The sequence below is a fragment of the Sminthopsis crassicaudata genome, chromosome 4 (assembly GCF_048593235.1).
Source record: "Sminthopsis crassicaudata isolate SCR6 chromosome 4, ASM4859323v1, whole genome shotgun sequence".
NCBI lineage: Eukaryota > Metazoa > Chordata > Mammalia > Dasyuromorphia > Dasyuridae > Sminthopsis > Sminthopsis crassicaudata.
In genome coordinates this window covers 236,279,664-236,285,663 of record NC_133620.1, presented here as the reverse complement: position 1 = coordinate 236,285,663, position 6,000 = coordinate 236,279,664, and the positions used below count along the sequence as shown (strand labels likewise).

General features: G+C 36.6%; 1 pseudogene; it reads right to left on the bottom strand.

Annotated features, from left to right (window-relative positions):
- Positions 1–3,430: 3,430 nt before the first annotated feature.
- LOC141540717 (casein kinase II subunit beta pseudogene) overlaps positions 3,431–6,000 on the bottom strand; it is a 107,956-nt pseudogene continuing 105,386 nt past the window's right edge.

Sequence of the window (6,000 nt, the reverse complement as noted above, 5' to 3'; positions counted from 1 at the left end):
AGTAGAATGGGTGGATGAGTACAGTCTGTTTCAGTGACCATGAAGATGGGTAAAACTAATGTTGTGGAATGCTTAGACCTTGGTCAGATATTGAAGAAACCAAGGACATCCACTGCATCCAAGGACATCAGCAAACATCTTGACTTTTATCCTGCCACTGGTCTCTGATTATTCTGGAATACAGAAAGAGGCCGATGACATTGTGAAGTATAATTCATGTACAAGTCAAAGCACCAAAAATCACATAATGATGATAATAGTCCTCTTTGAAAATGAAGGATAACTACAGGGTCTGTATCTCAAAAAGATCATAAAAGAGGGAAAAGGATCCATGTTTGCAAAATGCTTAAATGAGTGGATGCTCATCATCAATTGGGGAATGGTTGAATAATTTATGGTATATGATTATAATTGAATATTATTGTTTTATAAGAAATGTTGAACAGACTGATTTCAGAAAAGCTAAAAAGACTTACATGAACTGTTGCTGGGTGAAGCAAAGAGAATGAACATTTTATACAGAAAAACAAACAAACAAACAAACAACAATAAAAAAAAAAATTAAGATAGATTTAGCTCTTCTCAGCAATCTAGTGGCCTAAGGCAATTCCAATATTTTTTAGTATTTAAAATCTGAGCTTTTTCTTTTTATAATTTAATATTTTTCTCCAGTTACATTCAAAATGATTTTTATTTGTTTTTAAAATTTTTGAGTTCTAGTTTCTCTTCCTTATTCCTACCAACAATTAAGAAACCACATGTAAAGTTATGTAAAACCTTTCCATAAAAGTTAAGTTGTGAAAGAAAACATAGTTCTCCCACCCTAATGAAAGTAAAAGCCCTCAAGAAAAATTAAGTTAAAGATAGATAAAGAGAGAAATAGAGAGTGCTTTAGTCAGGATTCAGACTTGATCAATTCTTTCTCTGGTTATGGATAAGAATTTCCATCATAAGTTCTTTGAAGTAATTGTGGATGATTGTATTACTGAATTTTCCTCTTTTTTATCATGTTAATTCCCTGGCCTCTGGGACCATGAATTTAGCTGCAGAATACTTGAAACTTTCTTTTTTTTTTCTGTATGTTTGATATAGTTTTAATTTGAAAGAGGATCTGTAGATTTTGATTATGATGCTTCTTTAAAAAAAATATTTTTCCCCAAAACATGTAAAAACAATTTTCAACATTTATTTTTTAGAATTCAAAATTCTCTTCCTTTTCCTTCTCCCCTTCCCTAAAATAATCAACAATGTATCACAAGATATATATGTATAATTATAATGTCTGTACTAGCTTTCTGGAGGTCCTTTAAGGACCTTGATCTCAGCAGGATAGACACAGAGAAAATGGCCAAGAATAGAATCTAGATTCTGGTCCAATCTTGATCTTATCGCAGGAGATATGAGAACCACCAGGAGACTGGTTAAAGATAGAATGTCCAGTTCTTCTTAGACCTTATATACCTTATTGTAATTACATCATTACAATATAATGATTATGTGTGAACTAGAAAACCATTATATCACTGTACTAAGTATATGTGAATTAGAGAACTATTATCTCATGAATTCCACTGAGTTAAAACTTGTTTCAAGTATACTTCTCCAGAATTCTGGCTCTCTATATATAATCACTTAAAGCATGTTTCTAAAGCAGTTATTTTGTAAAAGAACATTTAAACCAAAAATAGAAAAAAAAAGAAAAAATGTGAGAAATAGTATTCTTCAATGTGCATTCAGATTCCATAAGTTCTTTGTCTGGAAGTGGACACTACTTTGCATCATGGATCCTTTGAGATTATCTTGTATCATTATATTGTTGAGTGTAATGTGCTGTTGTCTCCAGAAGCTCTCTGGGAAGAGATCTGCTGTGTCAACTCAAATCTCTCAGACAGATTCTTCTTCCTGTAGAGAACTGTTGTCTCCAAACAGTTGCTGTTAACTCTTGTCCAGAGAAGTGACTTCCCTTCCTGCAGAGAGCCGCGTCAAGCCTGATGTAGTACAGAGATTTCTTCTATCTCTGGAGTGCTGTCCTCTTTTATCCTCCCAGAGAATGGGCGTGGGATAATGCAAGGGCTTCTGGGAAGAAGTACTCCAACCAATGAGCTTGCTCCTCTTAGAATTCCTAAGGTGTAAACTCCCTTTAAAGGCCCAAACCAAAGGTCTGAGCCAGAGAACTGTCAAGTCAATCTGAGTTCTCACCTTGTAATTGTCCAGACAACCTGAATTCTCATCTTGTCACTGTCCAGACAACCTGAGTTCTCACCTAGTAATCCTAACAGTTGAGAATAGCTGTCATTCACAATTGTTCATCAATTAATATTGCTGTCATAGTATACAATGTTCTCTTTGTTCAGTTCACTTTCCTCTGCATCAGTTCATGTAAGGATTATGATGTTTCTGCCCAAAAGGCTATAAACCTTTCTCCAAACAATATAACTATTAGTTTTGTATTCCAAAGATATTTTAAAATAGAAAAAGGAGTTATGTGAACAAAAATATTTATAGCAGCACTTCTAATGGTAACAAAGAATTGGAAATTGAGGGATGTCCATGAATTAGAGAATGACTGAAGAAGTTAGTGTATATGATTGTTGTGGGATAATACTGTGCTTTAAGAAATGATAAATACTCTCAGAAATATTTGTAAAATCTTCCATGAATTGATGAAAAGTGAAATGAGCAGAACCAGGAACATATTGTATATTGAATAACAAGTCTGTTACTTGGGTAGTGATTTATACTCTTGCTTTAAATTATTAATTTTCTTTCCTAATCTATTCTCTACCATTCCCATTTATTTTGCTCTTGATTACACTTCTAATTTCATTGATAATATGATTTTAGATTGTATTTGTTTTCTTTCAAGAATTTTTATTAACCTTTTATATGAAGTGAGTTTTTCTCTTAGGCATTGCTTGTAGTGCTGTGAAATTGTTCTGTTCTACTGATTCTGTGTCTTAATTTTAACTCTTACTTTTATTTACTCATTTTTCCAGTCTTTATTCCTTAACTGAGACTTTAAATTAGGACTAGGCCCTGTGCAACTCTGAAGGGAATATTGCATCCTTATATTTATATCAATAGATATAGATCTATTGAGCCTAATCAATATATGTGGTATTCTGCTACTACTTTTCCCAGATTTTGGTTTCATTCAAGGAAACTCATGTAAAAACACTGCAAATTTCAGCAAAAATTAGCCTGATTATTACCCAACTGTACTAATTTGTCAGAGTCTCAAATGCTCTTTGGATCTGATCAACACATGTCAGCTTAACTTTAGTTGGCATCCCAGAAGACAGTGGTCCCAACTCCTATTATCTCTCTTTTTTTTCTTTCTTTCTTTTTATTTTTTGCCTTTTCCTCTACTTTATTTCATACTCCCACCACACCATCACAATAATGACTTCTTAATTTAAACTAAAAATCCTTAGGGGATCTGGAAAGGTGTGTGTACTGGGGAAGGGGGAATGATATCACAGACTGAGGTTTGGGGGGGAAGGGAAGGATGCATGTGGGGAAATCCATTGCAAAAGTATGCACCACCTGTGTGGTAGTGCCTGGCCTGGCTGACTTGGAGGTGTAAGCATCGATGCACTTAGGGCAGTACAGCTTCTCCATGGTCTCACCTGGTATGTGTGATAGGCCAATGGGCAATATGGGCTGATTTTCACAATATACATGGAGATAATAGCCAAAGTCTCCCTGCTGATATTTTTCCAACACCTGGGCCATGCCACGGTTTGTAAGGATGCAGCAGGCATGAATAATCCATATCATTCTCTGCTGCCTACTCAATCAATTCACTCTGGTTGCAGTTGTTCTCCAATTCCTCATCAGATTCCAAATTGAGGATCATGTCTAATACCTATCTATAATGGGACACTTGTTTGTTGAGCCATTGTGGTTGAACTTATCTTGGATATAGTCTTCATCCATCTCACAGAAGAATTGATTGCCACGAAGCCCACGGAACCATGAGATCCATGATATGTCCTCTGAGCTACTTTATGTCAGTGGGCTGGGACTGGGTATGGAGAAGGACAAGTTGCTCCCAGGGGTGGCAGCAGCCTCACCAAAGCCATGCCAACCTCTCAGCAAGATTCCTGTCATCTGTCTTTAAAGCTCTCTGAGTTCAGTGACAGAGATTTTGACAGAGTAGCATTTCCTGTCCTGATTGCTCAGCCTTCAGGATCAGCTCAAGTATGAAGGCTGGAACCATAAGTCTTCTTTCATGCCAACATCAACTGGCATGGTAAAAGGTACATACTAATAAGTACAGTTCCCATATTGGAAGATTCTGCCTCTTCTAAAGGTCTCTTCATTGAATTCCAACTAACTCTCTTCTTTCTACACTTATCTATGAAGAAAGGCTACCTTTCATGTCTCTCATTCCTTTAACTTCTTGAAGTGTTCCATTACCACATGATTCACTTTATTTTTTTTAATATGTCTCAGATATTGTTTATTTTACCAAAACCTATGATCATAATAGGTTAATTAGGCTTTGAGCATTAAGAATTTTAAGTGCATTTATAACCATTAGTTATAGAAAGTTGGAACTAGGTGAAGCTGAATTTCTTTTTGCAAAATCTTATTTAAATTGGTATCAAAGTAGAAAAGGAGATCTTGGGACATAGTTAGGTTTATATCGTCATGTAGTGCATTGCTATTTATCTGGATAATTTTCCTTTGGTAAGGACCAAAAGAATTTCATCTAAAAATTCTTAATGATGGTTTATATTTAGTAAAATACTATTTATCTGTCCATCTATATTAAACTGGGTTATTCATTTGATTCCTTATAATCTGGAATTTGTTTGGAAAGTTAACATATATTTGAGTTAAAATACCAAACATGCCTTCCTACTTCCTTTTCTTTCTAAATTAATTATTTTGTGCTTATCTTAGCTCAATTTTGGCATTCCTCTTATTTTTGCTGTTGTTCAGTAATGTCTAACTCTTTGTGGCTCCATTTTGGATTTCTTGGTGAAGATACTGAAATGGTTTGTCATTTCCTTCTTCAGTTTATTTTAGAAATGAAAGGACTTCTGGCCAAGATGGCAGCATGGAGGCAGACAGCTGCTTGAGCTCCTTGTTTTCTCTCAGAACTTACTTCATGACAAGCCTCAGACTTAATGCTTGACCCAGAAAGAAATCCACAAATAATCACCAAGAGAAGACATCCTTGAAAGTCTCCAGAAAAGGTCTGTGTTTGCTCGGGGGAGGGTCAATCAGACTGGGCACAGACTGAGGGCAGGCAGCCAGAGCAAGACAGGCAGCTCACACAGCTCAGACCAGAGGGGGAGGGGTATGATCTCTGCCGTTTCTGCAAAAAGACTTTTTCCCCAGTGTGGATACTCCATCTTGGCAGCAAGCTAGGATCAGTGGAGAGGATGTAAACACCGGAAGTGAAGATTAAAACCCCAGAAAGCCAGGGTCTCTCAGAACCCGGCCACCCCCAACCCCCATCTGGACTGATTCAGCACTTTCTCAGAGCCTCAGAGCACAGACTCAGTACAGTCATTGCTATTCTGTTAGTGGCTCTCTGCTGCCCTACCCCTAGTCTGTAGAGGAAGCCCATTAATACCATCCAGCCTCATCCCCCGCAAAACAGACCAATTGTTTCTCTTGTCAATTTGTTTTCTTCGATTCCTACTCTGACAAAATGAACAAAAAATTCAAAAGGACTCTAACCATTGACAGCTTTTGAATGGAGAGAGAGCAGACTTCAAACACTGAGGAGACTAAAAACAGACTGTCCCCAGATGAATCCCCTAAGAGGGATATGAGCTGCTCCTCAATACAAAACAATCTCATAGAGGAAATCAAAAAGGCTCTCATAAGAGAGCTAGAGGAGAAATGGGAAAAGGAAAGGGAAGCTTGGCAAGAGAGCCTGGAGAAGTCATCCCATGCATTCAAAGACAGAGTGGATAAAGAAATCAAATCATTGAGAAACAAGATTAGTGAGCTGGAAAAGGTAAACAAATCCAAGGAAAA